General features: G+C 39.1%; 1 long non-coding RNA gene across 1 annotated transcript in view; it reads right to left on the minus strand.

Moving 5' to 3' along the window:
- Positions 1-12,220, minus strand: part of LOC139083341 (uncharacterized) — a 51,336-nt gene extending 39,116 nt beyond the window's left edge. The window contains exons 1-2 of the long non-coding RNA XR_011539980.1: positions 12,131-12,220; positions 10,023-10,134 (exon numbers count right to left, since the gene is read on the minus strand). This is a non-coding gene — a long non-coding RNA (uncharacterized lncRNA). The remainder of the gene's footprint in view (positions 1-10,022; positions 10,135-12,130) is intronic.
- Positions 12,221-13,447: the final 1,227 nt, after the last annotated feature.

A 13,447-nucleotide genomic window follows, 5' to 3' on the forward strand; every position in this document is an offset into this window, starting at 1 on the left:
GGTCCTGTGCCTGCTTTTTTTTTCCTTCTTAATGAGAGTAAAACAGATCTGTGCTATGTATAGATTCACAACTAATCAGATGGGGTCTATATAAAGCTGTCCTTTTGAACATCTATAAAACTTCATTCACAATCTTGGATTATAAGTCACTTCTCTTTTTCTAATTCCCATTCACCACTTTTTATCATATATATATATCTTGAAAACGGTGGCACAGATGTCTGAAGAGTGAAAAATTCAGAGTGTTTAGATGCTAACTTAGCTGAATTAATAGTGACCAGTAGCTCCAATGTGCAGTTCCATTAGTTTGTTCTTGCTGAAGATCGTTTCCATAAAAACACTGCAATACAATTTTGTCTTTAATTCCTTCCACCAAATTTTTATTGCTCATCTACTATAACAACATTACATTGCTCGCTGTCTTTACTAACATTGCATCTAACAATTCTTCACTGGGGATATTAGAAGGGCCAATTAGTTCAACCCCTCATTGAACTTAATTAAGAAATAAACAAAGAACTGTCTACTTAACTAAGAAAATTAATGCAAGAAATTCTTTCTCATGTGGCATCTGAGAAATGAAAGCCTGCTGCTGACCTGTGTCTTCTGTCAGTTAGCACTTTCTGTCTCACATAAGGCAGGATGAGATTGCAAGCTATCCTAAGAATTTGACGTGTCTTCCTATTTAAGGGGGCAAAAAGATAACATCATGAACTGGATTGACCAGTTGTTTCTTCCAATTGACTGAAATAATCAGGTGTTCTGGCATCTTATCATCTGAACTGTCCAGGCAACATGGTCAAACTGATAGACTTAGAAAATTACCCTTGCTTGCTCAAAACATTTTTTTCATTATTAATACATGTATTTTTATTTTTTAATATTTTTTAATTACAATATAGTTGACATAACATAGTGTGAATTCAAGGTTTACAACATGTTAATTTGTTACATTTATATATTTACTATGATATCCATTGTAACAATAGTTAGCACCTCTATCATATTACATAAATATCATTTCTTTTTAGTGGTTGGAATAATTAAGTTCTAGTCTCTTAGCAAGTTTGATGACTATAATACAACAGTACTGTCTATATTCACTATACTGTGCATGGGATTCATTTACTACTGGTTGCAAGTTTGTACCCCTAATTCATGTCTGTTCTTTCCTCCCAACCCCCATCCCCTGGTAACCACCATCTTACTGTTTTTATAAGTTTGACTTTTTTAGATTCCACATCTAAGTGACGTGATATATGGTATTTGTCTTTCTTGGTCTAACTCAAGGTCCATCTATGTTGTTGCAAATGGCAGGATGTCCCTATTTCTCATGGCTGAATAATATTCCGTGTATATATAATAATATTCCATCATAGTATATATTTGTATATACTACATCTTCTTTATCCATTCATCCACTGATGGGCACTTCGGTTGTTTCTATATCTTGACTATCGTGAATACCGCTGCAATGAGGGGGTGCATATATCCCTTCAATATGCTGTTCAAAATAATTTCAATGTTCAACAAATTTCTCATCCAAAAGAAACAAATATGCCTTAGTACAACAATTGATTTACGAGAATATAAAGTTGTGAAAACTTAACAGTAACTTAAATGCCAAAAAAGAGGATTAAATAAAATACAGTCTGCCATAAAATGAAATACTAAACATAATGACTTTAATTATTATAACAGATGACATGGAAAGGTATTTTTGGTATATGTAAATTTTAGAAGCAGATCACACTACCACATTTTGATGCAACTCAATATTTCTTTAAAATATATGTGTGGTATACTTATACATGTTCTCTAAAATGTTAGAAGAGGTCATCTGTGGATGTTTGACCACGGTCATTGGACCACCTGGCTGGTGGATCTACGTCCAGGTGACCTTTTAGTACATAAAGGAATATGGAAATTTTGTGTAGAATGGAGTGTGTTTGCCGTGCTAAGTCACCACAAGACAGCTTACACTCCATTTTGCAAACATCTCCTTGGAATTGGCCAGAAATATTTTCTCACTGCATACGGTCCTGCCACTACTTAATGACTGACTCTAGACTCTACTGTGTGTCCAAGGTGCTAGTCTCTTTTTAATAACACAATGTATGTTGGCTACAATCACAAATTTGCTTTTATTACTTCATGATGCTATTTACTATAGTAATACTCCCAGCACTTACAGAATTGGGGTCGATCTATATCTGCTTTACGAAATGAAACTCCAAACAGTCTGTGTGGACATGCATTCGTGGGCACATATGGAATTTGGAGTTGCTCCAGAAAGCTCGATAAAGACCGCTAGGGTATTTGTTTAAGGTGTACCACAAAGATGGAAAAGAAAATTGGAAAAACAGATAGGAATGTTGCCTCAAATTTCTACTTCTTTGTGCTTATTGAGTAAATGTTGGTTCTTAAAAAGATGTGTACCACTTTGATTACATCTATAATACGTGAAGACAAAAACATAAAATTCATCTGAATTATCCCAGAACAGTTTCTCAGGGAACAGTCAGAAGAAGTGCCTGCAGTGCTCATAAACAGTAACTGGATCCCACCTCAAATCTGAGTCAGAATCTCTGAGGGCGGCTCCAAAAATCCATCTTATTAGCAAACACTCTGAGTAAATGTGCACCAAAATTTGCCAAGTACTGATCTTGACCATCGTTATCAAGAATTTACAGCAGAGACACCCAATCCTCTGCTATTCATTGTATGGATTTGTCTTGTTTACAATTTGAAATTTCAGTTGACTATTCCGGGCATTCTAATAGATACTTCGGTGATTTTATTTTTTTCTCAAAATTCCTCATATGGGAAAGAAATACCTTTGAAAACCTATAATGTAACTTTTTTTATTCTTTATATTTTTAGTTGTAAATCATTGCAAACATGCAGAAATCTAGTGATAAGAATTTGTTAAACTCTTCTATACCTGCCTAGGTAAATTTCTCTATATTAAATTACATTTTCTCACTTAGTTAAGTTTAAAAATAAAATCCTTCAGTGCATTGATGCCCTCAATATTATTCAGTGGGACTTAAAATTTAATGTGTCAATGTAATGTGTATACATTATATGAAATATATAATATGAATACAGAACCATCTTATTAAGAACTTTCTGATTACAACCTTGAATCCTTTCATTTTCATTGAGACAACCCAGTTAGACACATATATGAAAATATAGCTGAAGTATACTTATTTATAGTTGATGTTATATATTTTCCAACTTTATGAATAAAGAAAAGGAGATAATTGGGAAAGAAGAGAAGGAGAGGAGAAAGAAATAAAGCTACAGTGGGAGGGTGTCCAGTTTGGAGATTTTGATGATCAAGCAGTGATCCAAGCACCAAAAGGACCAACTGCCTCGAATTTACTTCCTCTGAATTTCCCTCTGAACCCTTGCAAACCTGGCCCTGGACACTTGCTTGCACCCCTGAACTTGGCACCTCATGCAGTCTCAATTATCTTCTGTTTTCCTGAACACATGGCATCCAAAATGTGTTTTTAAAGTGGTATTAGTGATAACTGAGGGTTTTAAGCTGAGCTGGACTTTGTTGAACAGCTTCTCATCATATCGAGTACCACCCAGTCCAGTGTCCCTTATCTTCATTTTCACTTTAATCGTCATTTCCACAGGGATCCCTTGGTTCCTCCACAGTTACAAAGGTGGAGTCATCCTGATTACCTGCTAGTTAACAGTTTGGGCAACAGAGCCTGATGAGACATTTTGAAGGGCAGATCCATTAGTATGATAGGTGTTAAAGCCAGATGTTGGGCAAAAACAAATGCTGCCTCTAAACTTAACCACCATCTGACACACAAAATAACATTTATTGATTAATTTCTAGAGCACTTTGCTACATATTAGGCCCTGCAGTGTTCATTCTATGCATTATTAGAAACTCTTCTCATAACCTGATTTGTCAGATATCACCACCTCAACATGAAAGACCAGAAAACTAGGGCTCAGAGGAGTTGGAGAATGTCCACATCTACAGAGCTGGTAAGTGAAGAATCTGGGATTCAAATCCAGATCCATTTGTCACAAAAGGCTTTAAACTTTCCTCAATAGCTCACTATTTTTTACAGAAAATATCCCACATGTATAGGCATACCAGTTACCATTTTCCTTAACAATCAGCCTAAAATCTTTGCTCAAATTGGGCCACTCCTCCTCTAATAGCTTGGCTAGTTGGCTGTGGCTTACCCATCATAACTTCTTCTTTTCTACTCTGTTCTATTAATTATTTCATCATTTTTTTTTATTGAATCCCCATCATATGTCACACACTGGATCCTTAGGGTAGCCTTTGTTTCACCCAGTTTATGTAATACAAATTTTTATGAAAGTTTCTTAATCCATTTGCTACATTCATCAAAAATGTAGCGTAACTGAAACTACTAAATCACTTTTCTGCAAACTGTGGTTGCCAGCCTCCTATTCAGGATGTGAACTTTGTGGTTTGCAACTAGCATTTGTTTTTCAAAGTGAAATAGAACACAATAGAAAATATCAGTGTACATTGCAGGTAGTAAAGTAAATCCTACATCTGAAACTTTTGTTTCAGTTATACACACCCATTTGCATCTGTGTTGCAGTGTAAAATATATTTCTTACTGTGGGTCTCAGCCAGTCTAGTTTGAAAAATACTTCCCTGGATGAAAGGCTCTTGAGAGCAAAGAGTATGTCTCCAATTGAGCACATCACCGCTGCTCAGTGCGTGGGTTCTCACCCCTAAATTTGAGAGAAAGTTCATAGCTTGTTGATTCTGAACACTGACTTTGAGAATTGCAAATGATGTTCTGACATTCTTAATGTAATTGCCTATTCCTCCATTTATCAATGTATTATCGGACAATGGGCTGTCTGGATAGCATAATTCAGTGACTTTTTGTAAAGGAAAAAAATCTTTCATTAGTAATGCACTCATTTATTCCTTTCCAAAACACTTTTCATCATGTGGACATGGTCTTAGCACCTTGAATATTAATTATCCACTTAGGTGATACTGGATATTCCTACGGGGAAAATATATTTGATGAGTAAGTCTGAGAAAAGAAAGATTTAAAAAGATATCTTTTCAGTATGATTTGTGCAAGATCACTTTTGGAAGTTCACATAGAATAGGAAACCCCAGGTCAAATTCCAGGTTTGTCGCCCCATCTCGTGATTATATCCAATTTCTAAGGGTCTAAACCTTTAGTTAGTTAAATCATTTGTGGAAATGAATCTCTGTAGAATGGTGATTGCCATGGGCTGGGGAAAGGGGGCGGAAATGGGGGAATATTGGTCAAGGGGCACAAACCTCCAGCTATAAGATGAATAAGTTCTGGCGATCTAAAGTAAGCATGATGACTATTATTAACAACACTGTATTATATACTTGAAAGTGCTTCAGAGAGTAGATCTTAAACATTATCACAACATATACAAAAAAGGTAATTATGTGAGAGGATGGAGGTTTTAGCTAACCTTATTACGATAATAATTTCAGAATATACATGTATCAAATCATCGCCTTGTATGCCTTAAACTTATATATAGTATATGTCAATAATATCTCAATAGAGCTAGAAAAATTTTTTAAAGTACACTCCTAAAGAATAAGCAAGAAAAAAGAAAAGAATCTCTGAATTATGTCAAACCATAATTTGGCGGTACAGAAACCAGAATATGATGTAAAATAATATGAACACTGTACTCATCTTCTACAACGTATATTCAAGGAGTTATTGTCAGGCTCACGTGTATGTCAAGTGGAGAGTGGCTTTGAAGTCAGAGAAACTAGATTGGCTGGAGTTAGGGATGGGATGGGAGAGGATTTTGTAAATAAAGAAGGAAACCACAGTCTCAAGAGGGAATCAGTGCTAGAAATTAAGCCATCGCCACTCCCCGATGTTAAGGCAGAATGTTAAAGATTAGACAAAGGATAAAAATTCACATCTCCTCTGCGTGATGAGACAACCCTCAGGGCTGGATAGATTAAAAATCAACTTTGTTTTTGCCTATTCTTGGTTACAAATTTTTTTGGCCCAGAAGAGAATCAAATAATGTGGATGAAAAAAAACTGCCAAATATCCAGTTTGTTTGAAACAACTTGCCTCCCTCCTGTAGAGAGAGCACAGGCTTGCTTGTATTGGTTAACACTGGAAGTTTTTCTTCTTCTTTTTTATTTATTTATTTTTTTGCCTCATTACTATTTTTCTTTTTTTTTGAAAAATCTCAGCAAGGGTCAACCTAAAAGTATCCACAAATTACAAATTATTGCATATGAATCTGTGACTGGGAGGAAGAATCTGGCTTTTGGATTGCATGAACTGAACTGAGTCCTTTCTGACATTATGACTACCTGCAACACCAAGTTTAGAATTAAGAGTATGATTAGATCAATGACGGAAATACTATGAAAAGTAGAAAGACTTGCTCTGAAATCTTATAGGATTACGTGCTTTAAGGGGCCTACATACGTGCATAATTTTAAGATTGTAAATAGACAGCTATTCCCAAGAGCCCTAAAAATGCCCTGGCCTGTGCTTCCCCACCGGCTCTGGAGCATTAATTCAAACACAAGGAGAGACCAGAGGAGGAGAGTAGAGGAAAATCTCTCACATCCAAGAGGTCCCCCATCCGTTGCTTACCAACACTACTTCATCTAAAGTATTGAAATATTTGTTTTATATCCCCATTCCATCCTCAGTTATATAAAAGATAGCTGGAAGAGAATAAAGATTTATCAGTATCAATTAAAATTTTCCATTACCCAGGCATTTCTGTTCATGGGTTTATGACTCATTGAATAAGCCATCTTCCACATGGTGACTATGGGGGGAACTCTTGTTATAATTTATTGTCCTTTTGCCTAGCCACCTGGTCTCACGTTCACTGAATCCCAAATAGTGGCTCGGAGAAAATCTAGTTCCTCAATCTCCGAGACGTTATTAAACGGACTTGATAAATGCATGAGAGGATAAACTGAAATACTAATTCTAACACTAAAATTCATTTTGCTGTGAGAAAAATGTTCTTGCTTCATCAAAGTCCCACTGATATCTCTTTCTCCTAGAGTACAGACATTGTCAACACTGAAAAGACGTCCAACCATTCACTTAAAAGCCATGCTCTCTGATTCCTTGCTAAAAAGGATACCCCTACTACCACGCAATGCCAGCTTTCCAAAATCAATCTCAGATACCTCAATGATTCTCACCAAAACTTGGTTTCGCAGTTACAACACACCGATGAACAGCCCCTGACCTTTCAAGGGGCCCTCCCGGGTTCACTTGGGCCTCCGGTGAGTTAATATGTGCAACAGGACTGTGCATGTTTGGGTAATTTACTTATTAAAAACATTAAAAGCTTTTGGCTCTTTGCCATCCAAAGAAAAAGCAAAGAAATCGAGTGACTCCTGACCCTAGCTTATCAGATGACAGGTGTCATGCTGTCAAGGTCTCAGCACTGACCATGTGGGGAAGGCCACATTTTATAGGTGTTTACAACAGTTTAAGGTTCAGGCTGCCATTCTGTGTCAACACCAGGCTATGCAAGACAACAGGCTGGGTTAGTGGGGCCAGAATAGAAGAATGGCAATGCATAGAAATCCTATCTAATTAAAGATAATATCTTTTTCCTTTTAACTTTTTAAATCAAAAGGAACAAAGCAGAGAAAAGCAGTCTTCCCTTTACATTTCCCAATATGGTAATCAGTAGTTTGGTGACAATCAATTTAAATATTTAAGCTTTACAGAGGTGTCAGCTAGTCAGATTGAACTCCATTGGTCCTCTGGAAAGTGGTCCCAACTTTTTGCTAAATCAACAAACTATTTTTTAGCCATAGTATTCTAAGAGAGAAGACTATCACTTTGTTCTGGTGAAAAACTTAAGCAAATTGTTCGACTGATTTTGGGGGGTGTGCATGCGTTAAAATAGAACTTCATGGGTTGCGTGTGTGTGCATGTGTGTGGGCTCATGTGCATGCCATGTGCACCCTGGTTTTATCTAAATTGCAGGCAATACTGATACAATATCCCCAGATAATTGCTCTCTGTCTGGAGTCAGCGAGTCTGGGTTTAACACTGAAAAGGAACTAAAACAAGTTGTTTTGGTGACTTCAGAAATCACCATATCAAAAGTGCATTTGAATACTCTGGTTCATGAAAATGGATGTTCGTGGAACTGAAATGTACTGTCCCATACCCACATTTTTATCCAGTACTTCATAAGAGGGTCTGGAGTGTCTGCTTAAATGTGGTATGCCTGAATAACTGGAAAGCACCTGATTTGTGGGAGGTTAATTCTCTTGACCACTCAACTTTCTCTCTCCTAGTTTCAATTTTAAGAGTTATACTTGCCAATAAGATCTTTTGTATAAATGGTCAAGTCTTCAGGCTGATAGACAGCTATATTCCATGTTTCTGTGATAAATCTAAAGTATCAAATACCATCATTCACTGCATAACAGCGTTTCATTCAAAGATGGACCTCATATACAATGGTGGTCCCATAAGATTCGTACTACACAGACTAGGTGTGTAGTAGGCTTTAAACTATCTAGGTTTGTGGAAGTACACTCTATGAGGTTTGCACAACAATGAAATCGCCTAACTACGCATTTCTCAGAAAGTAAGTCTGTCATTTAGGGACACATGACTGAAATTTTAATCTCAATTTTTGTTCATGTTGCTCTCTTATGGGGGCAAACTCAAAAGTAAATGATTTGGCATGACAAGTTGGTTTTATGTACATACACAGGATAGCAAATTCATTCACACTATGCTCAGATGTTTAATGAAAAAATTGGCTTTTTATTTGTCATAACTCATCAAGCCTTCTCAAGACTCTTTCTTCCCTCCCACACTCTCCTCCCTCCACACACCCACCCCCAGCCCACTGGGTCTAGGAAAAGAAAAGTTACCTTGTCAATGTTCAGAGTGAGAGCCAATTCCAATTGAAGTCATTACTTTCTGGGAACTAAGCTTCTCTCAGATAAATACTCTTTCTCTTGGGTTTCCTCCTCCTCCCTGCTCCTCTCTGAGATGGTGTCTGTATGAGGAGGCTCTCTTTAGAGCAGGAGGAAGGTGGGCGATCAGATCACATAGGGACTCTGGATACATGCAGAGTCTGATGAGGACTGGCCAGTCTGGCCCCGTGCCTGGTCAGGCAGGATGTCCTCTCACCTATTCATATGTCAGGCCTCTAGTCTCAAAGGGTCTGTGCACCACTGCATCTGTATCCTAACTCTAGACTTCTGCTTGCTCACAGCTCACAGCCCAACCCAAGACATCCACATCTCCTCATGGAGGGTTGTGAGAATTCTGAGACCCAACAGACCTCATGCTGAGCACGGAATTAGTGCAGTCCCAGGTATAGCTATCAAACCCAGATGCCATCATGTGCCTCCAGCACTCAGAGGGCCCTTCTAAGAGGGATGAGGTTTTCCAGACTATGCCATGGAAGTGGTCAAGGCCCCTAGCCCTTGACTCTTCTAAACATATCTGGCCATTTCTAACACACAGCTAAATCTGTTCACTCTATTCTTTCCCCCCACTGTTACTTCACCAGAAGTTTAGCTCTGCGCATGACTTCCTTGTATAACAATGAAATTTCCCACCTTCCCTTGCATCTAGGTGGTTAAATAACCAAGTTCTGGCTATAGGTAAGTGGTTAAATTTGAGAAGGAATCCTTAAAGTTAGACTGTGGTCTTCTTTATCCCTTTTTGTCTTTACTGGCTGGGATGCAGAGGAGGTGGATAGATCTAGAGCAGCTATCTTGGACCATGAGGCAGCCTTGGAATGGGGATCATGAAAGAGTAAAAAGAAAGGTGGAACCTGCATCCCTTATACTGAGGACTGCCATCCTATCCTTGAATTGCCCTTCTCCAGGCAACCACACAAGAGAGAAACACATGTCTATCTTGTTTCAACCACTGTTTAGATTTCCTTTCACTCGCAATCAAGCCTAATCTTCACACATCTCCTCTGTCTCCCTCCTCCCTCCCACATTCTACCTGAGTTAAAGGGGAAATGTCCTCTTCCTCTTTCTGACTTGCAAAGACATCTCTTCTTGAGGAATGCTAAGCCTCATGGCTCAGCCTTTTTGACAGAATTGGGGGTCTGCCTCTGGAAGAAATAAATACCTTCTAAGCTTGATTCTGAATAGGTTAACAAGAATTCAAAGGAATTAAAAGAATTTTTTTCAACAAAGACTAACTTGCTGTAGACGCAACAAAATCCTATGCATAATGTTAAAAACTGAGTGTCATATTCCTCTTTCTTTTTGCAGTCCCATTAGAATAATCTTAATCCTACCTGCGGCAACCAAATACTAGACAAGATAGGTGGTGGTGGTTACGGGGAGGTAAGCGGGAAATCAGTCACTAGGGAAGAGGGAAAAGACAAGACGTGAATAAATTTAAGAAAGGTTATCACTATTTAAATATGCAGGGGCTGGCCCCATGGCCAAGTGGTTAAATTCACGCACTCTGTTTCAGCGGCCCAGGTTCACAGGTTTGATCCTGGGTGCGGACCTAGCACTGCTCATCAGGCCATGCTGTGGTGGGGTCTCACATGGAAGAACTAGACTGACTTACAACTAGGGTATACAACTATGTACTGGGGCTTTGTGGAGAAAAAGAAAAAGAGAGGAAGATTGGCAACAGATGTTAGCTCAGGGCCAATCTTCCTCACCAAAAAAGCATAAAAAAAATAAATATGCATATATGTGCATACAAGTGCACACATACTCATATACATGTGTGGAGCTATATATATATATAGCTTATATAATTAGTAATTTCTGCCCCACCAACCTGTACACACAAATGAAGTAATATTAATTAATTTTTTCAAATTCAAAACCCCTCCTAGCTGACATAGACTGTCAGGAATTTCTCCTCAGTGCACCCCCAAATACCCCTCTCCCCAAATTATTCCTGGGAGGGCCTCACTGGCCTAAAGCCTTAGTGAACATGTCCAGGAGACACAACCCCTGCACAGCCCTTTATGCTGGACAGACTTGGTGCTCTGAAAGAGGGCTGGATCAGGGCTCTCACTGCCCCTGCGTTGGGCCCCTTTGCCAGGTACACAAAGTCCCCAACCAAGCATGGCAGCCTGCTGCCTAGAAACCACTCCCCACCCCACCTTGGAGCCAACACCCCTGCCCTTAGAAAGCAAGGCTGCTATTTCTCCGGGCTTCCTCTCCTGTGCTTCCCAAACCCATCAAACGCTTGAGATGCATCAGTTCCTTAGACATGTCTGTGTGACTCAGTGATTCTGTAAACTGCCCGGGAATGGAGAGAGTCTCCTTTCCTCGGCTCCAGGTCGCTGAGGCCCCAATGCAGCACTGCTTGCCCTCCAAATTTCATGAAATCCCTCCCAAAATGCCCAGTGAATACCTCTCTCCCCTGGGGCTAGACCTCCTCTAACCATTCATCCTACGGCTCCCCATTCCCCATCCAAAGACCCAAGAAAAAATCTCAGATCCTGGGTGTAGCCTCTTGAATACCCACCCCTATCTCATCCTACGGGAAGCTCCCCCCTGCTCCCGGACTCCAGACTGGACTTCCTTCAGCAACTTAAATGCACCATGTTCTTTCCAACCCTGGGGCTCGGCATGAACTGTCCCTTATGCCCAACCTGATACCCCATCTCATCCCCAACTCTTTAAGTGCATCACCCCAGTTGCCTTTCAGATCTCAGTGCATATATCACATGCTCAGGGCAGCCTTCCTGGTCCACAGCACCGCATCCCTTCTCCCCTATCAGGACCACCTGCTACACTCTCAGTTACCCTAATTTTCCTTGTTAACACTTCAAACATATAGAGCTCTTCCATTTCTGCGTGCTCGATCTGTATATACACAGATCCTGAGAGTGGCTTGATGACACCGTGCTCTGGACTTCACTTCATCCCTTGGAGACAGGCATGACATCACTTCATCCTTTTACTGCAGTCAGGATGATAGGACATCAGGGAAAATACTTACAGCATGGATTCCTCCAAAGCATAGGGAACCTAAGAATTGGGAATCATAGGCTGAATCTTCTGACATAAGTTTAAACCAAGTGAGATAATGATCTGAAAAATTTAGAGAAGAAAGGGAAAAGAAGAACATACCTTAGAAAGTCACCGTTTTCGAGTATTTTCTTTGAAAGATCCAGGTTGACATCTATCAGAATGTCTAAACACTTGACCACTCGGTTGTTTTGTTTTGTTTTTTTAACTAGGGCAACAGTGAATGTTGGCTGGATTATCTGATGCTGGGCAGACATGCATGGTTGATCCAACTTGCCTGTTTGAGTGATGTACTTCGCCTGTGCCTAGCAAGCCATAAACCTTTTTTCTATATGTCAGTTCTCAGGGCAATCCCTTTTGTTGGCCTCACTCTAAACTTTTCTGGGATGTAAGCAGAGATGTGTGGGAGCTGGCTTGAACAGGCTCTCAAGAGCCCACGTGCGCTCTCTTCTCAACTCCACATTCAGTGGTGTCACACTGGTAGCTCAAAATTGGCTATGGTGGGAGTATATACGATGGAAATCAGTCAGCACCACAGATCAGAGTTTTATTTCCAAAGAACCAGTTGTTAAACGTTAACCAGCACACCACTGGAGGTAAGGAAATTCACAACCAAATTAAGAATCCTGTTTTTAAATGAGTCAATTTAGAGTCACCAGGCCCTGATCATATTTCCTCTACTTCCTTGAAGAGATCACGTATAGCTATTTATTCAGCATGTTATTTTTAAACCTTGCATGTGTTTCTTGGATGAAACTCTTAAGCCACAGCAAGATGAAATAACAAAATAAGATTAGGTAGAGCCTCTGATGTAAAAATTTCTCATTGTATTTAGAGCTGCTTATTCACTCTGGTCTCATTGATACCAGTATGGAACTTCTATGCATCTTTTTCTCATTTGGTTAAAGAAGAAAAGTGAATGGCTGCTCTTCTTTAAGATGAGGGTCAGAAACAATAAAAGAAAAAGATGGGGGAGGGGTGGTTACTGATGTCTACAGGACACCCAACACCTGTGTTCTATAGATGCTCCCTACTGGGCTTCCCTTGACAGTTCTGATCTCCTCCTACTCCAATTCTTCTTCTTTTCTCTCTATTAAAAGACAGAGTTGTCTCATAACAAACTTTTAAAAATAAACATTAAATATTTAAAATAAATACTAAAAGAGAAAAGTTAAGGGGAGAAGTCAGAAACAAATTCTGTGAATAATCCAGTGGTTAAGTTTTGGAAACAGAGAAGACTCGTCACATTTATTTAACTAGCCAGGGCCAAAAATTTTCCTTCCTCTTCTCTTAAGCTTTGGTGTAAAACAACTCTAAATTTAAACTTACATCAAATCACATAAATTCTCCATCTGGAGCCCGATTCTGGTAATATGTCCTTTGGGATAGATCAGCCTCCCTGGCTTTACTTTATGTGAA

Source organism: Equus przewalskii, chromosome 1 (assembly GCF_037783145.1).
Source record: "Equus przewalskii isolate Varuska chromosome 1, EquPr2, whole genome shotgun sequence".
Lineage (NCBI taxonomy): Eukaryota > Metazoa > Chordata > Mammalia > Perissodactyla > Equidae > Equus > Equus przewalskii.